The sequence below is a fragment of the Uranotaenia lowii genome, chromosome 3 (genome assembly GCF_029784155.1).
Source record: "Uranotaenia lowii strain MFRU-FL chromosome 3, ASM2978415v1, whole genome shotgun sequence".
Lineage (NCBI taxonomy): Eukaryota > Metazoa > Arthropoda > Insecta > Diptera > Culicidae > Uranotaenia > Uranotaenia lowii.
The window spans coordinates 179767627-179783200 of record NC_073693.1 but is presented as its reverse complement, the minus strand read 5'-3'; the positions used below and the strand labels follow the sequence as shown (position 1 = coordinate 179783200).

At 38.5% G+C, this 15574-nt stretch overlaps 1 protein-coding gene and 1 long non-coding RNA gene across 4 annotated transcripts in view; both read left to right on the top strand.

The window, feature by feature from the left end:
• The window catches only part of LOC129755561 (uncharacterized), a 112838-nt gene that overhangs the window by 82074 nt on the left and 15190 nt on the right, over nt 1-15574 (top strand). The window lies entirely within an intron of this gene.
• LOC129755562 (uncharacterized) lies at nt 10258-10944 on the top strand. The gene is made up of 3 exons (XR_008739283.1): nt 10258-10371; nt 10462-10523; nt 10636-10944. It is a non-coding gene; the product is annotated as an uncharacterized LOC129755562 (long non-coding RNA).

Sequence of the window (15574 nt, the reverse complement as noted above, 5' to 3'; positions counted from 1 at the left end):
TTGTAATAAAGTTAATAATAATAATATAATAATGTTAACAAATGATGAAGACATAGTTTCTCACCTCGTGAGATAGGTTTATAAAATTTTTGATTCTCATACGACATTTAAAAAAATCGAGCAATACATGTATATTTTCTTAGATTTTTCGATGCCGTATAAAACTATCACCTACAAACTTTATATTGCTTAATTATCCTATATCAACACTGTTGGAGTGAAAATAAATTTCGGACAATCACCAATTTAAAATAAAATATAATTCAGTTACCAGACTGGGCTAAAGTTCATCAAAATGCAAATCAAAGATTCACCATTTAAATCTCGTTTCCATATGATGGAATACGATTGTTTAGCATCACGCGTTTGTTTATTTCAAAATTTCATCCATTCGAACTTTAATTTATACGATTTCAGCTAGTAGAATTTTTGTAGTCTCTTTTACCCCTAATATATGCAACACCTTTATGCATTTTCTCCAAAAACATTTTTGACAGAAAAAATGTAAAATTTAATTCGAACGAAACCAAGAATTACTGCAATTGGTGCTTTAGGCGTAATGACATCACAAGTACATACACTGCCAGCCAAAAGTTTGGGATCCCCCGCAAAAAAAAAACATGCAAATTTTAATCGTTCATATCTTAGCCGTCTTAGGACATATAGCAAATCTTCTGATTTCATTTGAAAGATAATGAGCAATAGCTATTTCGGAGTTATTTTGCCCAGAAATAATTTTTTACTTTTGTACCTTAAACTTAACCTACAGTAAGAATATTTTCAACAATTTGCACTCAATATTTTATTTATTTATTTATTTATTTCGCCAAACATCGTAGGCTACATATGTATTCTTAAAACTAGTAGTACAATCTTAATATTACTTTAAATACTACAATATTAGGTTCTTAAGTGCCTGTTGCCGTAAAAAGCACTTTTTAGCTGCTGTTTAGACATAGTAGAATCTATGTTCTGGTAGTTTTTATTATAATTCTTCATAAGACAATTGATTGGACTATTTTTACCATAATCAGTTCGAGCAGAGGTTAAAATAAACAGATTTCTAGTTCTCAACTGGCGACTCGGACAATAAAAGTTTAACTGATTTAGTAGATAAGTAGACTGAACACGCTGATTAATTATGTCGTTTACAAAGGAGATTGCAGCAAATTCTCTTCTAACAGTTAATGGTTCAATATTTATTAGTAAACAGCGTGATTCGTAGCTTGGTAATTGGCTCTGAGACCATCCTAGATTTCGTAAAGCAAATAGAACAAATTGTTTCTGAATGGATTCTAAACGGTTTTTATGAGAAATTTGAAAGGGAGACCACACAACGCTACAGTACTCAAGTATGGATCGGACATAAGCTGTGTACAATGTTTTTAATGTATATGGGTCTAGAAAATTATAACTAAAACGTTTTATAAAGCCAAGCATACTATTTGATTTTTGAATCACTGAGTTATAGTGATCTACAAAGGTAAGTTTTGAGTCCAATATAACACCTAGATCTCTGATCTTATTGATTCTCTCCACAGGCTCATTTCCTAATGTAACAATTTCATATGACGGATATTTTTTCCTTGTAAATACAATATGTGAACATTTTTTCACGTTTAGTTCAAGTAGACTTTTACTGCACCATTTGTAAAAAATATTTATTTCATTTTGAAACACCCTGAAATCTTCTTCGTTATTGACTATCATATAGAGCTTCATATCGTCTGCATATATAAGCACGTTTAGCTGGTTCAGTAAATAAGTAATGTCATTGACGTACAATATAAATAATAAGGGACCGAGATGGGAGCCTTGAGGCACACCAGATGTAACGGAGATGCTTTTCGAAAGTGAACCATTGAATCTAACAATTTGTTTACGGTTTGTCAAATACGACTCAATCCATTTCAGCAGTTGTGCACTGAATCCGTTTTTATGTAGTTTTAAAATTAACAAAGGGATGTCGATTCTATCAAAAGCTTTACTGAAGTCCGTGTATAGAGCCTGAACGGAATTTCCTTGATCCATGGAGTGGATATTATAAGAAACGAATTCAAGTAAATTAGTCGCTGTAGATCGTCCTTTAACAAATCCATGTTGCTTTTCAGTTATGAGTGTTTTTATTTGATTATATATTTTTTGATTCACTATTGCTTCAAAAAGTTTCGGTATGCACGATAAGATTGCTATACCCCGGTAATTTTTAATGTCAGACTTTTTCCCCGACTTGAAAATAGGTACAAGAAAAGATTCTTTCCATACTTGAGGAAAAACACCGGATTTCAACGATGAGTTGAACAATAGAAACAAGGGCATACTTAATTCATTTACAAGATTTTTTAGAAGTAATGGAGGAATTCCATCAGGCCCGGGCCCTTTGGAGCTATCCAGGGAGCAAATTGATTTATGTATTTCCTCAAGGGTGATTGAATCTACCACAGTCAATGATGCTGAGTTGGAAATATAATCGAAAAACGCAGTGTCGCGATCGGCTTCCGAAAAACTGGTGTAAACGCTTTGGAAGAAATTGGCAAACAAATTACATATTTCGTGGGAATTATTACCGTTAGCGCTGTCCAAGTGCATACGAGATGGAAAATTATTACTTTTCAATTTGGAACTTACATACTTAAAGAAGCTTCTTGGGTTAGATTTAATGTTTTCCTCTGTTTTCCTATTATATTCTTCGAAGGAGGTATTAATGCATATGGCTAGTTGGTTGCATGCTTCTTGATATTCTAAACTGTTAGCTAGCGATGGTGTCTTTTTCCAGTTTTTATGCGCTTTCTGCTTTTTATTTCTAAGATGCTTTAGCTCTTTTGAAAACCATGGCGGATTTCTGTTATTATTCGTTCGTCGCTTTATTTTTATTGGGACATATTTACTTAAGATATTACCAAGAATGTTATAAAAAATAGCTACCTGATTGACAGTTTGGTTTTCGCTTTGAAATGATGATTGCCAATCAACTGATTGTAATTTAGTTTTAATCATCGTGTAATTTGCATGGAAAAAGTCAAGGGTCTCCTCATATTCGTATTCTGGTATTCCTTTGTTGTCAGAACATATTATTGAAAATTCGATAGCTGTATGAAAGATCTCATTTTTCCAAATTGGATTAGTAGCTTCCAAAATACAAAAGTCATCAGTCAAGTTTGAAAACAGTAAATCGAGATAGCGATTGCAGGCATTTTTCACATGATTTATTTGATTAAGACATAAGGTAGCAAGATTATCGAAAAGGAATTGTAATGTTTCATTATCTCCAAAAATCGGTAAGAGGATTGCCTCATTATCTTCATCGGGTAAAAATTGCAGATTCGATTGATTAAAATCGCCATACAGGTGAATTTTGAATTCGGGTTGGAAGCTTTTGAATATTTCTGTTATGCTCAGTAGAAACTTTTGGAAATAATCTTTACTGGCATATTCTGGAGGAAAGTAGATCGATCCAAAAATATGGGTTTCCTTGAAGATTTGAGCTTTTGCCCACACCTGCTCAAATTCTTTGTGCTTAGTTATTTCAATAAGCTCAGAATCGAAAGCAGAGCTTATTGCTACTACAACGCCTCCGCCTGATTTCTTGTCAGACAAATTGAAATTTCGGTCATCTCTGTAGACATTGTAACGCGATCCAAAAATTTCCTCGCTTTTTATACTATCATCCCAGCTTGTTTCGGTTCCTAAAATGATAGTATAATTACTTGCTACTAAATTTTTATGAATTGTGTTTAGTTTAGATGCGCTTCGCATTCTGTTAAAGTTTTGGCAATATGCCACAATTTCTTTATTATTAATAACTTGGTGATCGCGCGAACGAATGGTAACATGATCCGCATGGTTTATATTTACAGAAGAGCTAGTGCTTATATAGGCACGCGTCGGTTCGGCAGAAAATATGGGTTGTTATACATTACCGGGTTGAAATATAATGCCGATGGGTCGTGGTGACAGCACGGTGCAACTAGAGGTGCGGTGAATGGCTGATTGAAGGTAGCGTATGGATGGGCAGGTGGTACTGTCGTCATCGTGTTCAAAGCCGATCATCTCGGGATAGGGTGGACCAAATTTCAAAATTTGAGTTGCATTAGAATCCTTATTCTTTATTTCTCAAAACACAATAAAAAATTTTGTGGTAAATTAAGAATGTACTTTTAATGAATAAAATAGACACTTAAGTTATCGTCCAAAAGTTTGGGATCACTCCTTAGTATGGTATATTGGCCAAAAGTTTGGGATCATTCTTCTTCTTCTTCTTCTCACACCAACATGGCCAAAACTTGTAAGCATCCTGGAAAATGAAAAACTTGCGTTCTTCATTTTTCTTTTCAACATAGTACCTATCTGATACATAGAACATGCATTGCAGATACTACTAAGGCCAGGCCAACCATGAGATGTAAAACGCAAAAGATACAGGTTCAAGGGAGGAATGAAGCGTGGAGTTCCCTACCAAACGCTTCATATGATTATTATATGTAGTTTTGGTTATTTAGGATTCCTTTGTAGAATATTAAGATAAAAAAAACAGATTAAAATAATACAGAACGAGCTCACCAAATCAAAGGGAAACGATGATTACAGATGATTCAAGAGATAGATACAACTCCTGTAAAAATTTCAGGAAACGTGACTTGACTGGATCAGGTGACATTGGGAAAACTGCCGGCTTCGCCTTTTCGGAGGAACCAAGGCTAGATAGTAGGTTTTCTTTTGGGAGGGGCACTGGTCGGTTCCATTTCTTGTATTTCAACCACCATAAAAGCTTCGTTTCTCGAATTTTTCACCAACATCACAAATTTAAGAAAATTTTCCTGTCAAAAAAAATTGTCAGCTTTTTTCGCCCACAGCCTACCAAGATCTTCCCCCAAGTTTGGGATCATTCTTTAAAAAAAAAATATGCAAATTTATTTCATTCATATCTTTCTCATCTAAAATCGTATTGCAGATCTGAAAGGTTCATTTGATAGCTTAGGAATTGTTGTTTTTTCATAAATTCATTCAGAAATTATATTTTAAAGTGATTATGATAAAAATTTACCTAAAATTCATTGTTTTATGAAAATTAACTCTTATGATTCTGAATTTTTTATAATTATTGTTTTAAAATATAATTTTTGAATAAATTTATAAATAAACAACAATTCCTAAGCTTCAAAATGAACCCTTCAGATCTGCAATACGATGTTAGATGAGAAAGATACGAATGAGATTAATTTGACTGTTTTTAAAAGAATGATTCCAAACTTTTGGCCGATACACCATACCAAAGGGAGATCCCAAACTTTTGGACGATAACTTAAGTGTCTATTTTATTCATTAAAAGTACATTCTTAAATTTTTGCACAAATTTTTTTATTGTGTTTTGAGAAGTAAAGAATAAGGATTCTAATGCATTTCAAGTTTTGAAATTTGGTCCACCCTCCCGAGATTTTCGGCTTTGAATATTGAGTGCGATTTTTTGAAAACGTTCTAATTTCAGGTTAAGTTTAAAGTACAAAAGTAAAACATAATTTCTGCTCAAAAAACCTTCGAAGTAGCTATTGCTCATTATCTTTTTTGGCGGGTGATCCCAAACTTTTGGTCGGCAGTGTATGTCCAAAACTATGCATTTTCGAATGTAGTCATTTGATTTAAAATTTAAAAATAACTGGTGAAACCAAAAAACAATATTGACTACGTCAATATGGTGTTCCATCAACTTAAAAACTTTTGATGTACAAGAAGCGGTGGGCATTCAGTTTTTAAAATGCTGAAAAGTGTTGCATGATGTCCCAGATGACGGTAGGTTTGCAATGCCAAATCAAGTCCTCTTATTTGACTTTTTCGATAAATTGGTTCAACAAAACGGCGGAAATCCAAATTAAACCTTCTTCTCAACGAAGACGATATAAGTATGTATGCTGACATAACACGAATGACGTCTTTTGTAGTTTTGGGCTAGTGGAAGGTCAGAAATAGATTTGTTTACTCTTTTGCTCCTTGTCCGCATTGTCCAATGATAGCATCACTAATGATGATACTTTAGATATTCGCCGCAGGCTTTTCAAACTCTTCCAAATCATCTTGGGTCGAATGAGTGGCATTACCTCTTCTGATAAATTGGAAGCTGTCCGCGAAAGCTGTAGCACTTTGAAGGCTCTGGACATTCAACGTGGTTCAACTACTACAGTAAGGATATCTTATCAGATCAGCTGATGTATGTCGCAACTGTCAGTCGTGGACCGAAAGTATTGTCCACGGCTTGGCTTAATTGGTTCCAGCATAGCGCCCAACTTGCTTTATTCGACACGACACACCCACACTCGTGTAAGTACCCACTACCAAAAGTTATAGGCCGTGGCAAGCCTCTCGTCGTGGTCGTCCGTAATTTAGTGTGCTGGGTACTGTAAGTGTGTCACTTCGAGTCTTCTGCTGGTCTGCCATATATAACGGAAAACAAAACCGGCAAATGCTCATGCCCTCTAATGAAACACTGCCCATGGCAAATAAATCACTTTCAGGATACAGACAAAAGCTTCTGGTTTTCGCAGCAAAGCGTAGGACGGAGCGAAGCTGAACGCACTATTAATTTAATTTCCATTTCATCATTGCTTTACTTTTGATTGCCGCTAGCTTACTTCAGTTGCATATCACCGAATTGGAGGATTTGTCCGTTTATTGAAGTAATGCGACGTTTCGGTTGGCTGGGATCAGCGGACAGATAATAAAGTCGTCCAGCCGATGTTGATTCTAAGCAATTCAGAAAAATGCTTTTGCCTTAGTATTTCAACTTCGAGAGCAAAATGATGATAAAAAAGAGCCAGCATGACGCTTTAGCGTTATTTTAAATCTACATTTTAACAGCTTCTCTAAAATAGGCACCACCAAGTATCGCACAGTATTGTAGCATAAAATTCCTAAAAATAATTTCCAGTATCAAATGCTGCTCGTAACAAAACTCCTAGAAAACGGACTGTGTAAAATTGTAATTTGCATGGCCTCGAAGTTTTTCAGAACAAAAATATATCGTCAATCGTGGCATCATGCAGAAGATAGGTTAGAACAAAAGTTTGTAAACTACAGCCCTTATTAAATCCTATTTTTTTTTCAACCTAGTTATCATCTTATGATTACAATAATATGAAGATTGCATAGTTTCTCGCATGTTAAGCTAGTTTCAATGCAAACCAAAGTGGCTCCTTAAAAATCTGCTTTCCATATGGGAAAACTTTACAAGACGCACCAGTTAAGCAAAATTGCTATTTATATCAAATGTTTGATTACATGTCATCGTATTTTCGTAAACTAACCATTCTTTGGCTAAAATCATTTAGTATTGCTAAACTCATCGAAAATTTCTCTTTTCAAAATACAGTTTTTAATATCCTTATGTATAAAACGCCTTCAAGTAGGCAACGAAATTAAATTTTTTTGACTGATATAGTGATATCGCGGCAAACATGGCGGCCGATAATTTTTTAGAATCGAATATTGGTGCACCGTTTTAACTCGAACAAGGTCGAAATTTGTTATAATTATGCATTGTTATCGTTATTTGGGAGCCAGCAAATAAAAAGAATGGCATTTTGTTTTGATATTCGGGTTTTCTCAAAAGTTAACAGCATTCAAAATTTGAGCGAAAAACACGTGGTCTTGTGGGCATTCTACCCCAATTTTCATGATTGAATTTTTTTTAATTTGGAGGAAGTTAATAAAATACAACAAAAATTTCATAGTCTTCCGAAAGTGCACATGAGTGGATAAACGATAAGCTGTAGTTTCATCAGATTGTGCAGGCTGTTTTACCATTAAACCTTATATGTTACTTATGAAAAATAACAAGTTTCTCGCTGATTCCATTAATTCTTCTGTTTCTAAGAACTAAAGTAGTTTTTGTGAACTTTTCATGTATTGAATGATGATTTTTGATTTGATTTGAAATTCGTTTATTTGGAAGGGTGCCGTGCGCTATACCGATTAAGCACCCTATTAAATGATGAAAAAGCTTGTTTACTACAATAAAAATAAAGAAAAACATCATTCGAAGCCGTTGGTTGGTGTATATTTGAGAAATAATGGCATGGGCCATCTTATCCCGCTGGTGCGTCTTGTACAGTTTTCCCCTACATTCTTTGGAGTATGATTGTTTAGTAACAAACATTAGTAGACATTAGAATTCCATTCTTCCAAAGGTTTGAGTTTTTACCCCTAAATGTATGCAGCGCCCTTGTGTTTTCCTAATACCGTCAACTGGGATATCATGCAACACTTATAACTTCAACGTTTTCAAGAAAAAAATATGTCCACAGTTAATCAAAAGGCTTACGAATCAAAAGTGTTAAGGTTGATGGACGAAAATTATTTGTATCATCAGTTGTATTTAACCTTTCTCTGGGGTTAGGGTCTATATGACCCGAACTCTATTTTCCCGACGAGATATCTCAGGAACGGTTAAAGCTAGATACATGAAATTCTCTGACTTTTCCTAAAATGAGAAGCTCTACAGTGTAACTCGACAGCTGCTACACTCAGTGGGTGGGGAACATGGGAAAAGAAATTATGATGGAACTCAGGATCGTATGCTTTTCAACCCAAGACACTTTCCTCCGGGGAACTCACAGAAGGGATATCCAGAAGGAACCAAGCTAGACAGGGACGTACCGGGTGGTACTTCGCATGCTATCAACCGGGTCAAAATCTTTAATGAAATCAATATAAAGCGGAGCTAGCAATTCCCAACCTGGCCGATCAAGAGTGAAGTTTTGGGGGGCTTTCAGCCAATAACGTTACTGAGCAAATGGTGTAAAGGAATCAAAAATTATCCCATAATACAGATATCTTCATACGTTGGGTTTTACATAATTTGTGGGGGTTTATTAATACACTTGGTTTCCCTAAATGTGTTTCTTTACAATAACGTCACACGGTATACTTGCGGTTCTTTAGGCACATTTTGGCCGGCCGATTGAAGTTTCGTCTTCCGCTGAACCCTTTTGCGTACGGCTGATGTTGGTCGAATTTTTATGGAGCAGGGCTGGACGGCTGGTTGTTTCAGCACCGCCCAGGGTATCACAGGCTCTTTACCGGCGTCCCGGAAGAGCCCACGATCCTCTGCAGGATGTCACCACCGTGGTTTGGTTCTTCACCACGAGGGGACGTGCTGATCGGTTTATCAGTCGGATTTTGGCGTTCCGACCGCTCCTTTCTGCCCGTTTAGGTTTTCTGCTGCGCCGTGCTGTTAAGCAAATTGGATAGAAACACAAAAAAGGCCCTCTTGGACCTGCCAAATGGGTTTTAACATATATCTGTGACGTTTTTTAATTTACACGTGGTTTACATTTTTGTTTGTTTCTTTTTAGACAATTTACCTTTTTAATGTTGTGTTTCGTCGAATGCGGTTTTACACTGCATGTGGTTTTTGTATTGTCAACCACTTTTTATCTATTTAAGTAATATATATTTAATTAAGTTTTAACATTTTTACACTACATCATAGCTTCTACTAACCGTACTATTTTTTTTTAAACTTTTAGCTTATAAGATTTTAACTAGGTTTTTAACTAATGTATGCCACTGTAAGCCTTGCTGCGGTTTTACTTGGCTACTTTTTTCTGTAATTATAGGAAAAAAACTTTTTAAACATTTACACCACAATTTCACAAATTTTACGAACTTTTAATGACGCGCACTTCCGTTCTCTGAAACGGTCACAGGCAGAAAAAGAACTAGCCCCGCATGTGCAAAAATCTACGTTACATTTGACCGACACACATACGAAGGAGAATGTAATTTTTACGCGGGTGTGTTCGCTCTCCGGGTGATCACACTTCCCCGGCATGTACCCTGCCTAAACCCGACGCCCATGGATATCCCTCAGAGAAAAGTGCCTGCATTTAGGCGTTTAGGAAAGAGGAATTGGATCTACTGTGGTATTACTCTCAACGGAGTACAGGAGTGGTAGGATTTTGTGGCGGAGTCACATAAAAAGCAGTAACAAACGGTTACATTACCCTATCGTCCCTTTTCAAAATGAATGTGTATACATTCATTTTGTTTCGAGAGAGATGAATGCGTCGTTGTACCTATCTTTTAATTTGATTGAACCAAATAAAGATTAAATCTTTGAACTTTTTCTTTTTAAATCACACTTCGCGTGTTTTCAAGTCAGCGTGTGACAGAAACAGCTGGGATTTTTAGCTCAGTGTATATTTTTGACGGTCACTCACGGGAAACGTCACTTTCAAAATCGAATGTATTTCCGAAGAAGAATACAAGAAGAATCTATAATCAAAACAACAAGTAGGTGGAAATGTTGAAATGAAGGAAAAATTTCAACATTGAATGTTTTCGATGTAAACAAACTGATGGTGGCTGTTGATCCTTAAGGTAAGTCCTAATTTTCACAAAATAAGTTCCCATTAAGCGCTATGAATGCAGATTTTAGTTGATTAATTGCGTTTTTCTATCTCTTTTCAGTTCCTGCTAAAACTGCGGTGGAAAAATATCTGGAAATGGTGGAAAACTTCAAAAATCTTCAGGTAAGGCTCAGTTGTTTGGTGGTTTTTTGTTTTGCTACGTTCTGCAACACATCCGAAAAATGTTTGCACTACTATAGCCAGGAGTCTTAATGTTGTTTCTTTGTCGTTTCAGCTCTTCGCATCAACAACCCACAGAGGACGGGATGGAAGGAAATCAACAAAGAACGTAATTACAGGTGAGTTTAAGTATCGTTGTCAATCAAGAGTGGTAACTTTTGGTGTTTTTTTTCTGTTTTGTTTCTCTTTCAGGTACCCGGTTTTAAGTCTGCTGCCGAGAAGACACCAATCGATTTTCCAGAGGCGTCTGCTAATTCGTACGAGCTGGTTCCTAGCCTAGCCAGGACCGTACAAGGGAGATAACACGGACCGAGTTTGGCATTATATTTGCCGATTGCTGACGATTGACGGAAATTCCTCTTGAAGACCTGGCCTACATCATAAACCGGAGCAGGAGTTTTATAACGCAGATTGTAAGTTTTTGCATTTTTTTCATAATTTTTCTTTATGTTTTTAGAAACGATGTCGCGAATAAATTGGTTTGTGTGGAGATGTTGCATCTGCCTATCAATATCCGAAATTCCACATACATCCCTATCAACACGATGTTCCTCTCCTGAATCGACGATTTCGTGTCCGAATATGGTTTTATAAGGGGAATAACCTGTGGCACTGTGAGGCGTACTGTTCAAAGCATGCTCGATTTCGGATACACGCGTATCCCAACGTGTCTGATCAGACCTCGCGTAGGTCCTGATACACGCGTTTATTGTCCGGTTTAGCCTTTCTACCGGATTAGATTGGCTATGGTATCGCGAATTGGTCCAATGACGAACTTTAAACCGGTCGAGGAAAGCTTTAAAATCCTTCGAAAGGAATGTCGATGCGTTATCGGAAATCAGGCACTCTGGTGTGGAGTAACGCCTGAACCAGTTTTCCTCGAGTAATTTACACACGAGTGGGGTGGAAATTTTCTTAACAGAGAATAAGAGGCAGAATTTTGAGAAAATATCCATCACAACCAAGAGGTGCAAGTTTCCTTGTTTACTCCTGGGGAGTGATTGGATGAAGTCTAGTCCTATAATTTGGAACGGTTTCGTGGCAATCCTTTGGTTGCCCATCGGAGGGTGTTGCGATCGATTAGAGGGCTTGCACTCTTTACATACCGTGCATTTTTGGATGTAGGATCGAACGTATCGTGCCATTTTCGGCCAATAATAAAGTTTTTTAATCTTCGCGAGTGTTTTTTCGAAACCTAGATGCAACGAGTCGTCGTGATTTTCTATCAAAATTTGCTCTTGAAGATCTGGTGGTACACAAACTTTCCAGGCGAATTGGTAATCTGTGTTTGGTTCGTGGGAGGACAAGAATTTCTTTAGGATACCGTTCTCAACTCTAAAGTCCTTATTATTTTCAGGATCTTGATTAACTTTTGCTACCGTGGCGAGGTACCAGTTTGACTGACCAGGGGAGACCTTCAGCTCTTCAACTGCTCTCGATAACGCGTCCGGCACGATGTTGTCGGAACCACGTCGGTGTTTGATATCGAAATCGTATCGTTGTAACTCGATACTCCAGCGGCACAGTCTGGACGAGGTTCGCCAGCTGCTTCGCAGTATGTATGTAAGAGCTGAGGCGTCGGTATAAATAGTGAATTTTGAACCTTCCACATAGCAACGGAATTTTTCCACTGATTTGAGGACCGCCAGTGCTTCCTTCTCGGTGGCACAATACCGTTGTTGGGTTGTACCCAACTTCTGCGAGAAGTAAGCGACGGGTTTTTCAACGTCGTCATGGAACTGGGTAAGTACTCCAGCTATGGCGAGATCGCTTGCGTCGCAGTGAATGCAAAAAGGCCTGCTGAAGTCAGGGTTTGCTAAGATAGGTGTGCTGATCAACAGCTCCTTTATTTTAACAAACGCTGCTTCAGCTAGGTCGCTCCATTTAACGGCTTTCGGCTTGCCTCTGAGAAGGTCCGTTAGGGGCTGTACAACTGCACTGAAGTTCTCAATGAATCTTCGGTAGTAGTTGCACATCCCTAAGAACCTTCTCACGGCACGGAGTGAGGTTGGTCTCTCGTAATTGACTATGGAGTCTACACGTTCAGGGTTGGGTCGTAGTCCCTGTTGACTCAAGATATATCCCAAGTAACCTACTTCAGCTACACAAAATTTTGATTTTGATATGTTAATCGATAGATTCGCCATGCTTAGTCTGGATGCAACTTCACGAAGACGGGCTAGATGATCCTCGAATGTGTCGCTTACCACGATGATGTCATCGAGGTAAACGAACACGAAAGGTTCTAGTTCGCCTCCGCCAAGTATGCGATCCATCAACCGGGCTAAAGTAGCCGGGCTGTTTACGAGTCCGTAAGGCATCCTTCGAAACTGAAAGAACCCTCTGCCTAACACTGAGAAGGCAGTGTACTTTTTTGATCGAGGATGAAGGGGGACTTGAAGGAAAGCCTTGGATAAGTCAATAGTGGATATGTACTTGGATGGACCGAGACGACTGAGAATCCTGTCGGCGTGGGGGAGTGGATAAGAGTCTCTGACGGTCAGTTCATTGAGCTTTCGGGCATCAATGCAAAGCCGTACAGTTCCGTCCGCTTTGTCGACGGGCACTAATCTCAACGACCATTCACTATAAGCTCTTTCTATAATTCCGCATTCTAACATTCTGTCCAACTCAGCATTAATTTGGACCTGTCGTTTTGGTGAGACGGGGAATGGGTTTATGCGTACTGGAGGTTTCTTTCTGGCTTCTTCGGTCAATTCTATTCGATGGGTGATCAGAGGGGTGGCATCTAACTTATCGTCCACGGCAACTTTAAACAAATCTTTGACTTCGTTCAGTTGATTCTGTTGGTCGAGTGAGAGTTCGAACACGTCCTGTGAACAATCAATTTCATCGACAGAGATTGAAACAAGTGATGGTACAATCCCAAACTTGACCCAAAAATCGGCCTAAGACCAATTTTTGTTTCAAGGAAGGGATAACCAACAAATCTATCAATTTTGTCGCATCATTGAAAGTCACAGGCGTGCTCACGTAACCTAGAACTTCTAACGTTTGACCGTTGGCTGTAACTACATCTAGATCGACGGGATGGATTTTTAGATGACACATTCTAATAAGATTCTCGGCTCCTTTACCTAATACGCTCTTATTAGCACCACTATCTAAGAGGCCAATGAGCGGAATATCGTAAATACTGACTTTGGCAAACGGACGATCGTCATTTTCTAAGTTAAGTAACAATTCATTGACTTCGAGCGAATGGGGATTGACATAATCGGATGGATTAACGACTTGGTACCCTATTTGGGCCAAATCTACGGTCTGATCGGAATTTTTAAAGGGATTTTGATTCTGTGAAACTACTTGCCCTTTCAAGCAGTTGGTCGCAAGTTTTTTTCGCAATAGGGGCAATTATTGGTTTCAAAATTCATGAACCCACAGTTTTGACAAAAAACATGAACAGGTTTGCTACATTCCTTGAAGTGGTGACCAGGAAGTCTACAGTTGTAGCATCTTCCTTCAGGTAATGGTGAATAATTGGATAGTAAGATTTCGAGGCCATCAGGAGCAGGATTCTTCTTACGAGATTGATCGAGGGTAGACTTTCCTGAGACTTGATACTGTTGCTTCTTTTTCTGGGTTTCTTTCCAGGGTTCGGATTTCGAGCTTCCGTAGAAGTACCGCGATTTTTGGTTCGGCGTTTCGATACCGTCCCGAGTTTTCGGTTTAGTTCCGGTCGTAATTTCGTTTACCTGACTACGAACGCGAGGATTTTCTTCAGTAGTTTGAAATTTGTACCAAAACGTGGCATCCAACTGTCGACCGAACGTCTTCAAATCAGCAAGGTTATCTATCTTCGACGCAATCGCATATCCGCGGTAATCGGCACGCATATTTCTAAAAATCATCTGAAATTTCCGTTTCTCAGAAATCGATTTCGTAAACCCGTTAAATATCTTCTGCATTTCGATCAAATAATTCTGAAATTTCTCCTTCGGGCCCTGCTTACGTGCAATCGCACGCATCTCGCTCACGTGATCGTGATCCGGCGATAAAAATTCGTTCTTCATTTCGCGAACTAGCTGTTTCCATGAGGCGAATTCCTCATTCTCAAAACCGGACATGAACCAGGTCTTTGCTGGACCACGGAAGAGATTAATCGCTGACCGAAAAAGTTCTTGTTGGGACATGTTTTCCGAATTCGCGGTAAACTCGACTTCCCGGATAAAACGCATTAAACCTTGGCCATTGTCTTTTCCGTCATACCACAGGTTCCAATCGGAAACTGGGCGGCCCCTACGCGGAGGATGTGAATCATGACGAGATCTGCGTTCGCGACGACGAGGAGTGGGCTCGCTAGATTCCGAGTCCGATGGCAACACCCAATCTTCATCCGAGTCCGAACGTTCGATCCGCGATGGGCCCCGATTGCCCTTTTTGAGACGAATATGCCTCACATACCGTTCGGCTTCTTCCGAATCTGAAACTCGCGCGCGGTTCATTTCGGTCGATTTTAATTTTCGCGGCGGAAATCGCGGTTCGATTAAATCTCGAGCTACAGCGCCTTCTTCGCTGCTATATTTCTCGCTGCTTAGCATATCATCGCTTCTTCCCGATCGATTACTATTTCGCGACAGCACAGGTTTATTTTTCCTACCGGAAGGTTTCTTCGACGGGCTCGCATTCGGAATTTGCGACAGACTAAGGTTTGATATCGATCTGGCTATGTTAACTAGTAGTTCCGATTGAACTTTTTGCAAGACGCCAATAGGAGAAAAATGGGACTGAAAATACTTGATCGTCAATGCCTGCAGCTGATCCAGATCTTTCAGATCTTGATCCAGTTCGGCAGCTTCCAGCGCTCGGGTGCATCTGGCATAATAGTGTGCTAATCTAGTTTTCAGGGTTTCGCGAATACCGTCAAAATGCACTCGGTTCTCAAGAATATCTGCAATGTTCTTTACCTCCGAATCTATAATTTGGATTTCCTCGTCAACAGATTTTCCCCACCGAGAATAATCGATATCAGG